The following is a 12,327-nucleotide window of genomic DNA, read 5'->3' as shown; positions in this document are numbered from 1 at the left end:
AAGAATATATGCCAACATTATTTTTTTCCTGGCAGAAGCAATGTTCTTCTAGTAACTCCGGGACAAATTCTTCCACGTAATGGTAATGGTAATGGAATAGGGCCTCCTACGTTTTCCCCCCTTCCTACACAGACAAGCCAATGTCCAAAATTATAATGCTGAAACAGAGTGTTTCCTCTTACCCTGTATGGTACATCCATTTTAGCAGTAAGGATGGTGTCCAAATATATCTTTAGATACCTAGAATAATTACAGTAATTCAGATTTAACATTGGCTGTGTCTACACTGCAGAAATAGAGCAGTTTGACACCATGTTAACTACCATTACTCTGTTGCACAGAATCCTGGGATTTGTACTTTGATGAATCACCTGGGTGCTTTGACAGACCAGGCTGACTACCTGACTAAACTACAAATCCCAGGATTCCATAGGATGGAGCCATGACAGTGAAAGTGATGCCACACTGCTTTATTTCTGCAGCATGGAAGACCAGATGGTCCATCTCAATAGTTGCTTGTAGTTAAGGATTGTTGGATGTGACTTTTGGAGTCCAGATTTTACAGCCATATTTCACAAACATTTTATAAATGAAGTTACTTTGAGCTTACTCTAAGTGATGTTCGTAAGATGGTTTATCTTATAATTTACTCATGCTGGAAAATTTCATTATCTTAACAGCTTCATTAGTTTTAGTTCTGCTGTGGTAAATGTTTCTGCTACTGATTTTATTTATTCTCTTCTGAACTGTGGTTGAGTTTGGATCTACTGTATTTGGGTAGTATCTTATAAACTCATTCCATAAGCACAAAGCTTTTACCACTTCTGGAAATTTATAATTCATCCTTGAAAATGGGTCAGATTCCTTGTTTTGATTTTGATTTTTCAAGCACTTGTAAAAATTGTTGTGCAGACATTTTTACAACTCACTACAACTTCATTATACTAGCTAGTTGTTCCACTACAACAAGATCTACTTACACTAGTTATTCCACTAGTGTCTACATGTTTGTGAGTGTGCAGACATATGTGCACCTGCTACCAAAACACTTATAACTATTGGAATACTGCCACCTCTTATGCTGTCACACTAGATACAATTCCTTGAATTTTTAGGGTTTTAAATTATCTCTGTATCAGGATTCTGACAGATCCTGTCATAAGAAGTGGTTTCTTGTTTTGATTACTGAAGCTCTTTTCCTTTTCATATTGGTAATGCATATAATGTATATAGATGTTGGATTTAAATTTAGACATGTTAAAGATAATATCTTTTGAGTGTATCATATAATAGAAGCTTGGTAGTGTAGCTGATGGGAGTTGCAGTGTTTGCTCTGGTGAAAAATAATTGCCTGGCCAAAGGATGTACAGATGTGTTTGGGAGGATACTGGTACTGAATTCCATCAAGGCCAGTTTCCTGGGAAACCTGAAAGGGCCTAAAGTGATAGTATATGACAGGGGTGGGTAAACTGTAAGAGGTTCAAGTATGTTTTGGCTTATGAACAAATGAAGGTAAATGTGTACAAGGCAAGACATCGATTATTCTATGCTTACATTTGGGTATAAGTCATATTATTAACTTCTCTGGTTACTGAACTAAAGTTTTGTTATTGGAATAAAGAAAACTGGTTTACAGAACCAAAGGAAGTAGGCAGTTCCTGACATTGTGGTCTAGCCTTTTTATTAAGTACACAGATAATTTGGTTAAGTGGTGTTAAAGGATATAAATAAAATGATTAATTAAAGATTCATGGCTCATCAGTTCTTTTTGCACATTGTTTTCTGATGTGATAAGCCATGGCTGTATCTATGGAGTATCGCAACAGCCATGGATACTGTGTCTTGTGAGTGCTCACAAGAAATACTGAAACAGTAATATCTACTTAAAAATTGGTTTACCATCCACATGCAGCGACTGGAGTTAAAAGAAACATCAGCCAGTAACACACACACACCTAACTAAAGCAAACCTCTTTTAAAATAGAGAGGAATCTCAAAATATGCTTACAATTTGACATGAAGGACTGTTGCTGAAAAAAGTAAAGGCTAGATATCCAGTCAGACATGTGAAGCATTTCTGTTTTCTTAATGTAGCATATTGCACCCCGCACTGTGATATATGCACTTTTAAAGGTATGCCAATTAACCTCTCATACTGAGGGGCAAAACAGAAGGGTGGGAGGGGCAGCTTGAAGCCATCCCTTCCAAAGGTGGATTGGGGCCATGACAAGAACACGCTGCAGCACCAATCTGTCTTGAAGCTGGCCAAAAAAGGAGCAGCAAAGATTCACTCCTTTTTTGGACAGGAAATAAGCAGCTTTTCCTGCCCTGCCATGGCTCCGTGGTGATTTCAAGCTGCTCTGGTGGTTTGTGACATATAAACACTGTGCCATCAGAATGCCTTGAAGCTGCCCACATCTTGACAACTGCCCAACTTCCAGTAGGCTTTAGGGTAGCGTGGAAGCATGTGGAGCGCCCAAGCTGCCCAAACAGCAGCTTTAAAGTTTTCAATTCTTATTTTATATGGCTGCCTTTTAGGTCTGTCTCAAAATGTATAAATACAATCATCAGAATAGCTGGCTTTGGAAATTATCATGCAGGAAAAAGGAGGGCAGTGAAGGCGATAGGTCCTGTCTTTATTGCAAGATTGTGCGAAGATGATCAGATGACATAACACTTATTCTCTCATTATCCCATCCGTATGCAGTCCTTATTGTGCAATTGTGCAAAGATAATCAGACAGGGTCATGATTATCCCATCATTATCCTGTCAATGAAGTGGAAGTTTCCATTAATGAAAACTGACAGGACAATTCTACTTCATTGACAGGATAATGATGAAATAAGTGCAATATGTGTGATAATCTTTTGTAAGATTGCACGATAAGGACAGCATAAGGATGGGAGTGATCCACTTCACTTCCATCCTTACCCTCCATGTGATAATCTCCCTTGTCTTACTGAGAGACATGGGAGACTATGTTTTTTCCTGTCATGTCAAATTACGTTTAACTCACCAGCAGGTGGAAAAAAGTGTTAATGGAAGTTTTGCAGGGTATATATCTCATGTAATTTCTTGTGAACAGTCTCTCAGATAAGGTGGCTCTCAAGGCTATAGTGAGAATCATTTCCCTCCACCAAATAATGCAGTCTGTTGATCCTTTGCCTTTTGCCTTCTAGGAAACCAGGTGAAATTGTCTCGAGTGTTTTGAATGCAATAGGAAAGGAGAATATTCTTTCCTCAACATTTTGCAGTTACAAACTCATGCTTGGTCACCAGTAAAACCTGATATGAATGACATGGAACATTTGTCTTCTCACTTCTTAAGCCTGGTTATGCAGAACCATGTTTTGCTCACGTCTTTTCTTTCTACCGTGTGTCTCTGGAGCAGAGTGGAGGAAGACCTATTTTATCGATTTCTCCTTCTCTTAAAAATTAAAAACTCCTGAAAGGGCCAAAGGAGGAAGAGGAGGAGGTCATGCTAGTATCCTACCCCAAACAAATGGGAACTATTTGCTGTTGGGGGGGAGGGGGACAAAAAGGAAATGCATGTCAAAAGCATAGAGAGACAATGTGGTGGAGTGAGCATTGGTCTGTGACTCTGGAGACCAGTATTTGAATCCCTGTTTAGCCATGGGAACCCACTGGGTGACCTTGGACAAAGCATACTCTCTCAGCCTGAGAGGAAGGCAAAAGCAAACCCCCTTTGAACAAATCTTGCTCAAAACAAAACCGTGTGATAGATTTGCCTTTGGGTTGTCATAAGTCAGAAATGACTTGAAGGCACACAACAACAATAAGAAACACGTTATCATTTTCAGCAGGTGGTTCTCCCCTCCCCCCCAAAACAAAATCTAATGTTGCAGATAATAGGTGTAATAATCTTTAGAAAGGTGTAAATAAAAGTTTCAACTTGCATTGCTCAATCCTGATGTGTTTCTTGATAAAGGGAGCAACTGTAGTACCATAGCCTTAGTAACCTAGCATAATTAATCATTTATTACAATTGTTCACTAATGGGAGCTGCAGCAAAATATTGGAGGATGGCATGTTCTTGCACAGAATGCAAGCAGCCAGGCCTGGTCATTTCTGGGCTCTAGGTATGAGCACCTTTTTTATTATTAACCCAAAAGCTGAAATGGCTCTGGATAAATACAGCAAGGTCTATATACATAAAGAGTGGGACTATGAAAGAACCCCCTCACACACACACATGCACACATACGCTCCTATATGTACAAATATACATATAGCATCTCTACCAGAGAAATTAATAGACTTCATTCCACCACCACCTCCAGCAGACTATCAAGTTCCCATGCTCATTAAACAAACATAATCCTCATTGTGGCTACATCTGCACTCCAGGAAAAAAAATGCTGTTTGACACTGCTTTAGCTGCCACGGTTCCATGCTATGGAATTCTGGAATTTGTAGTTTTGTGAAATATTTGGCTTCCTCTTTGAAAGAGCTCTGGTGCCACAACAAACTACAGTTAGGGTCATGCCATTGAATTAAAGTGGTGTGAGACTGCCTTTCTGCTGTACAGATGCAGCCGTGGCTGTTTCAGTTTTTCTGCCTCTGTTTATTGGTTTCTTTTCTGAAATGCTTTTGTACTGCCACAAATCTTGGGGGGTTCCCTCAGTCAGTCAATGCACAGCTCCTGTGACATGTATTATGGTGTTTTGACTTGATACCATCAGCACTCAGCAGATTAATTTGCTTTTCATATATAGAATTTACAGAGTGTCATCAAATTGGAACAGTAATAAATATCTTTTTAAAATCTAGAAGAGCCCTGTCTAATTTGCTATGATCATCAACAACAGTTTAGTTGGTGTCAAAATACATTATTTCAGTAGAAACTAAAGCTTTTGCTATACTTTTGTGTCTGTTCTGCAGACCAGAACAGAGAGAAAACCACTAATTCAGAAGCATTCTGGTATGTGCAGTCTTTACCTTGAAAGCATAAATGAGTAGTCATGACCAAACACAGAAACATTCTGAATGGATGATTCAGAACTTTAGATTGTGAACATAGATTTCTCATTTATCACCATACATCTAAAATGGTTCCCTATACATCCTAACATTCAGGTTTATTTGTTCACAATTTCTTATTCTCATTTTCCTAAAGTGTAACTGATCCTTAAGGTGAGAGAATTCAGAAACTAGGTATGATAGCCTTGAATATCAGTATGCAGCGGTATCTTTTAGCACCTTTAATACTGAGTGAAAAGCTGTAGCATAAGCTTTCATAGACCTGATCTACTTCCTCAGATGCTCACTCTGTGCATTGCACAAGCTTATGCTGCAATATCTTTTGCTCAGTCTCAAAAGCGCTACAAGACCCCTTGGCATACTGATCCTTCAAGTATACGTGTTAATATTCACTAGTTTAATTGGCATGTAAAGATTATCTTCAGGTGAGCAGGTACAAAGTTTTGTCAACTAGGTAAAAGTAAAGGTTTCCCCTTTGATGTGATTGACAAATTGTGTCCAACTGTAGGGGGTGGTGTTCATCCTCTTTACTAATCCAAAAGAACCAGTGTTGTCAAAGATGACTCTGTGGTCATGTGGACAGCATGACTAAACACTGAGGCACACGGAACGCTGTTACCTTCCCACCAAATGGTACCTATTTAGTTACTTGCATATTTACATGCTTTCAACCTGCTAGGTTGGCAGAAGCTGGGATTAGTGATGGAAGCTCACTCCATCACATGGTCCTTGGGTCTCAAACTGCTGGTCTGACAACCTTGTGGTTGTCAGAATCGGCGTCTTAACTGCTAAGCCACTCTGCCCCCATTTTGTCAATTAGATGGCAGTATTTTCTCTTTCTTTGGACTCTTCTTTGTCCATAAGTGGCCTGTGCTGTATTCCCTGGCTGTGGCCTATTACAAAATTGGTGTCTCTGTGTGTGACCACACCGAGGGAGAAGCCTTTCCAATTCAGTTGCAGGACTGGCCTGTTGATATTCAAACTTCTTTTTAAAATAGTGTTTCAGCAATTTGAGGCTATCTTTTTTGGTAAAAGCTGATTGGTTTTTTGCTAATGATCTTCCTTGATATTTCCTCAGTGGGAGCTAATGATGAAGGATGTTTTCCTTAATGGTCCATCTACCTGCAAAGTGAAATCAGTATTTGCCCAGTGGGGAGGTGTAGCTATGGGTAGGATTAGACTATAAATGTTAAATGAGATTGTAGATTTTTTTTGTACTTAAGGAAGGAAAGCCTTTATTGCACACAGCTAATGGACTAAAGGAGACTTTAAAGGAACAGGGGGAAATGCATGCTACTTATTAAGTGCAGGCTGAAAGGCTGAATCAATACATTTAGATTTACACATAGAATATGTCTGCAGAATGTAGTAAGAACTCGGATTTGAGGGACATGAGAAGATTTAAAAACTGTGCTAGATGTTTCAGCTTTATCATATAAAGCAGCATGCTGAAGGGCCTTGAAAAGGCAAGGTGCCAGTGTGAGCATAACTGTAAAAGCTCACAAGATTGTATTGTACATGTAAAATGGTTCACCATTTTTTATATGGGATTGGAGACAGCCTTGTGTGCCCATACTTGAGTGAATATCTTTTCCTTTTTGATATGCCATCTTTAGTAGCATATGAGAATTGTGTAAGTTGTTAAAGCTCCATGCTGGCAGAGCAGAGGGCAAAACGAAATTTATAATACACTGGGTCCTTGGTATCCACTGGGGTTTGGTTCCAGGACCTCCATGAATACCAAAATCCTTGGATGTGCAAGTCCCATTAAATACAATAGTTAGTAAAATGATGTCCCTGGTATAAAATGGCAAAATGAAGTCTTGGAATTTATATATTTTTAAAAATATTTTCAAGCCATAGATTCTTGAATCAGTGATAAAGAATCCGTGGATACAGAGGGCCAACTGTAGTCAGCAGTCATTAAATAATGTTCTTCTCACTCTCTTGATCAAGGATCTTCCTGGCAAAGGCACTGGTTTCAGTTGTTGGCTTATGTAAGAGGGTTTTACCAGTAATAACCTAAGGTCGTTATTATTGTGTGCTGAAAAGTTTTTGGGTTCATGATGATGGCTATATTACAGACTTATTTGATGTAGCTTGACTTTCTGTTATCTCACCAGTAGCTGAATTACAGAAAGCTCTAGAGAGCTCACTTCAGTTGTAAGTAGATTTTTAGAAAGGTCAATTCTCATACAGTTACGTAGCTCTTGTGTAACTAAAATACGCCCACTTCTGGAAAGATTATAATACCTTGTTTAATAATAATAAAAAAGATTGAGTGTTTCCTTAATGCTGTTGCATTCACTAGAATCCACATGTGCTCTATATTTCAACAAAGCAATATAATTAGAAAATCTGAGTTAGGATAGAGGTGAATTACAAGCAGAAGTCACAACTGTTTCATAAGTGAACATAAGAACTTAGGCAGGAAATAAGTATACATCCTCCATCTGGCTTCCAGTAATTATATAAATTAAAACTATGTTTCTGTGCCCTGCTTTCAGATGATTTTTGACTAACATAATACACACTTGATCCTTCCAGGGAACATAATCTGGCCTCATTCTGCTGAATGATGACATCACTATATACTGTGCAACATGAGCTGTTTTTAAAACAAGAACCATAGAAATCTGATTGCTCCCTGAGGCAAAATGTATTACATAACAGAGTATCACTCTGTCTTAATAAATGGGGAGTGGATGTTTTTGATTATCAGTAGCAAAGCAACTTTTCAAATCTCAGTCTGATATCGTTGTTTAATGTTTTAGTTCTTCAGTTCCTCCTTTTACAGATCTGTCTTTATCCCCCCCCCCTCAAAAAAAAAGCTCAGTTGGCTTCCTGCTACCTCTTTTCCACTCTCTGCAGTACAGCCAGATGGTAGCTGAATGAAGGTAATGTGCAGGAGAACAAAAGAAAGGGAGGTGGTCTTTATAATTATATTTTCAATTATACGTCAGTCTCCTTTGAGACTGGTCTCACAGGAGAGATGCTAGATATTTATGCACCTTTTCTTAAAACACTTTTAAATATGCTCAGGCTTGTCTTTTTGTAATTGCTGTTGTTCACATCAGTGCCATTTGTTTAGCCTCTTAGGGATTTATTCATGTGATCCTGGAAAGATTGTTACAGCCACATATTTGGTTTTCGTTCTCAAACAACTCATTCAAGCTCCCTATATTATTTCAAAAAATAATTCAAGAATAGTAGAAAACCTCTCTCTATATATGAATATGTATGTTTACAGGCAAAACCCCTTTTATATATGCACATAAAGAGAGAGAGAGAATGGGTGGAGAGAAAAGATAGATAGTGGGTGGGCACATAGGTTTTCAATTTGAATAACTCCAAAATCCACAGTTGGGGAGTATCTAATAAAGTTATGACACTATTGAAGATTCTTTTAAAAAGCAAATAAATGACAGACACAGATGGCAGACTTACTTTGTGCTACCAGAAGTGAAAAGTTAAATTGCCAGGTTAAATTGTGTCTTGACTTGCCACATCAAGCATAACTCAACTCCCAAGGGGGAGTCCACAGAAGCTCTTTAGAGGAGAGATAACACAGAAGGGTCTGAGACTCAACATAGTTCAGCAGCTTTTAGGTGTTTAATATTGCTTCATAGTGCAAATAAAATAGAAGTTGGCTTGTTTTAGTGTACCTTACTGAACACTAACCACAGTTTGTCTGGGGCTGGACATAAATGTCAAAACAGGATTTACTTCAAAGTGCAAGCAAATGCTTTTGATTACTTCTTGCATCTGTGCCAGAGATAGCCTGCACATGCAACACTGTAATGTGGTTTTGTAACCTGTGTGAGCCTGATATATGTGAATCTTCTCCTACAAGGCATCTGTCTTATATAGGAGATTCTGTGTTGAGGTAATTATTGACAAGTCTGCTGTGGAGCGATGTGTTGGATCTTGTATCCTATGCTCCCATAAACTGTACACTGGTAGCAAGATTGTTCTGCTGATGGAAGAGACAATGTGTGTATGCTTGTTCCTCCTTCTCATTGAGACTCCCTGTGTGCCTGCCATCCTTATGCACCAGGCTGTTCCAGGAACTTCCATTTAATTACTACCTTTTGTAAATGGGAAGAGCCCTTCCATGGACAGAATATCATCTGATTGCCACTGAAAACATGATTGTCCAGGGGAACATTAATTAAGTGCCCAGTTGTCACATTTCCCTGGGAGAAAAGTGTGCATCATTGCCACTTTGATCAGTGCCTTTCCTAGATGGCTCCTAGTAAATCTGGTTCTGACATTTTTCACTGCTGAGATATAACTTCCTTTTCCTTAATAAGTGGTGTTTTGAGGCTTGTGGTGATCCAGTTGGTGGCAACATTGGTGGTGTTTTAGCACCAAATCAAAATGTGGATTTTTATTGAAGACTTAAGGGTCTAATTGATCATATCCAATGTGCATGTGTGCAATGGTTGGCATTATTTTAAATTGTTTTAATTGGTAAATTAAATGGGTTAATATGCTTTAAGTGAACATACATTAACAATAACATATAACACAGACATATTAGTCTGGATCAGTATGCTAGGGGATATTGTTGCACATTTGAGACTAACAGATAAAGGGGTTTGTAGCATAAGTTTTCATAGACTGTGTCTACTTCCTCAGATGTTTGGAGTGTAGTGTGTGTGGGCAGACAGTTATGCCCATGAATGAGCAGGTGTTTATATGACTAGAAATAGAAATGCAAAACTGGATATGATGAGATGACAAGTTCACTTTTAAAGATGGTTGCTGGGAGCCAAAATGGGACCATATGAATGGTGGAAGGAATTCCTGAAATAACCATTATTATTATTATTATTATTATTATTATTATTATTAAACACTGAAGTAAATTTCATTCTATTGTAAGCTGTCTTGATGTCTTTGGCAATAAGGTGAAATATAAATATTTTAATAAAATAAATAAAAATACATAAATTTACAGTGAACACAGGTAGAAAGATTGTTCTGCTGATGAAAGAGGCAATGTGTGCTTGTTCCTCTTTCTTTGCTATAATCGACACATGCACGAAGGGGCGAAACAGATTGCTCCAAAAGGGTGGAGTGGGGCCACTCTAGAGCCATGGTAACCACACACCACAGCCCCAGTCTGTCCTGATGCCAGCCCAAGTAGGAATGGAAAAGATCTTCTCCTATGTGAGTCGGTAAAGAGCCGCCTTAGTCAGCCTCACCAGAATCCCAGGGCAGCTTCAAGCCACCCCCATCTGAATGGCTGGGTGGCATCAAAATGCAATGCCCCTAAGTTGCTGGGAAGCCAGCTTTTCCAGGCCATCTGTTCGCTCCCTAAGACTATTTTCTTCACCTGAATGCATGTTTTTGACACATGTATATTTAGTTTTGTATAAATCAGAAAACTGGAAGCTTTCACAAAGACCAAATTACATTAAAGAAAGAAATACTTACTGGTTCTATATATTTGGAAACTTCAAAGATATAGCCGTGTTAATCTGTAGAATCAGTGTGTCACCTTTGTATCACCTTTGAGACTAACTGAAAGAAAGAAGTTGGCAGCATGAATTTTCATAGACTAAAGTGAACTTCCTCAGATGCATTTGGTAAGTGGAAAGCCAGGGACATACCTTTATATGCTGTGGGTGTGAATGGAAAAGGAGTGGTAAGTCCAGTTTTAATAATGGTGGTCTGTGAACAAAGGCATAGGAAACTAGCCTTTGTGTATGGAGATGAAGTGGCAAATCCAGTTTGGCATTGGAAACTAGCCCGTAGGTGAAGAGAATAGATGAGTGTAGGACACTCCCATGAGAATGGGATCAGATAGTGTTGAAATGTGTGTAGTGTGCCAGGAAGCTGTTATCTTTGTTCAATCCATTGCTGAGGGACTATAGCAGGGGTAGGCAACCTTTTTGGGGGGCCGGGTTGCTGTCCCTCAGACAACTCGGAGGCCGAAGCCTGGGGGTGGAGCTTCCACCCTCTGGGGGCGGGGCCACATGCTGGGGGCGGAGCTTCCTCCAAAGCCCTGTGGGGAGGAGGAGGCGTGTGCCCGCCCTCTCCTCCTCGGTCCCTTTCTGGCCAAACACCCCCAACCTACATTCCAAAACACACACAACAGCACATTTGTGCATTTCACATGGCTTTATTTAACGTGGCCTCTTGCATATTTCAGAGGCTTATTCCATAACCAAACCCCTTGGGTTTAACACTTAGCATGGTTTAACATGGCTATGCATATTGAACATGTCAAGGTGGTTTCACCGTTCTTGCACCAAGTGTACTTCTCAATTGGGAGAGACATTTATTAAAAATATTGAGCAAATATATAAAAATCAAACATCACAATTAATAGTCAACGGAAATAATACCAAAGAATTTAATATAAGTAAAGGAACAAGACAGGGCTGTCCCCTGTCACCGTTGCTATTTATCATGGTAATAGAAGTACTATTAAATATTATAAGAAATAATAAAGCTATCAAAGGAAATAAAATAAAGGGTCAAGAAAAGAAACTACTAGCATTTGCTGATGATATGGTGGCAATTATAGAAGACCCAGTTACAGGAACAGAACATTTAATGAGAGAATTTAAGGAATTTGAGGAATATGCAGGAATGAAAATAAATAAAGATAAAACTTGGATACTAACCAAAAATATAGAGGAAGAAGAGAAGAAATTAATAAAAGGAAAAACTGGCTGCAAAATAGTAAATAAAGTTAAGTATTTAGGGATCTGGTTTACAAATAATAATTTAGATCTAGTTGATAATAACTATAAAAAAACTATGAAGCAATTACAAAAAGAATTAATAAGTTGGAATAAGTTCAATCCGTCAATACTGGGAAGAATCTCATTAATAAAGATGTCTTATCTCCCAAAAATACTATTTTTATTGTCTAATCTCCCAATTTTGTGTAAAGAAGACTTTATAAAACAATGCACTAAAGACATGAAACAATTTATCTGGAAAGGTGGAAAATCGAGAATCAAATGGGAGGTGTTGAAGGATATCAAAGAGAGGGGAGGTTATGGAGTGCCTGATTTAAAACTCTACACATGGGCGTGTAATCTTGTATGGATACAAGAATGGATAAAATTAAATAATACAGAATTGTTAAATCGAGAGGGTTACGGACTTAAATATGGCTGGCATGCATATCTAATATATGAACGCCAAAAAATGGATAAAAACTTTGATATGCATCCCATAAGGAAAGCTTTGCTGAAGACATGGATAAAAATTAAAAAAATATTTTATAATAAAATCCCACGTTGGACATCTATACAAGAAGCCTTTTTTGGTAAACAAATACAAGATCAAAAATGGCAAACATA

At 38.4% G+C, this 12,327-nt stretch overlaps 1 protein-coding gene across 2 annotated transcripts in view; it reads left to right on the top strand.

The window, feature by feature from the left end:
• Nucleotides 1-12,327, top strand: part of MGAT5 (alpha-1,6-mannosylglycoprotein 6-beta-N-acetylglucosaminyltransferase) — a 167,442-nt gene that overhangs the window by 28,071 nt on the left and 127,044 nt on the right. The window lies entirely within an intron of this gene.

This window comes from Sceloporus undulatus, chromosome 1 (genome assembly GCF_019175285.1).
Source record: "Sceloporus undulatus isolate JIND9_A2432 ecotype Alabama chromosome 1, SceUnd_v1.1, whole genome shotgun sequence".
Classification (NCBI taxonomy): Eukaryota; Metazoa; Chordata; class Lepidosauria; order Squamata; family Phrynosomatidae; genus Sceloporus; species Sceloporus undulatus.
The sequence above is the reverse complement of the archived record's forward strand: the minus strand, read 5'-3'. Positions and strand labels throughout refer to the sequence as shown.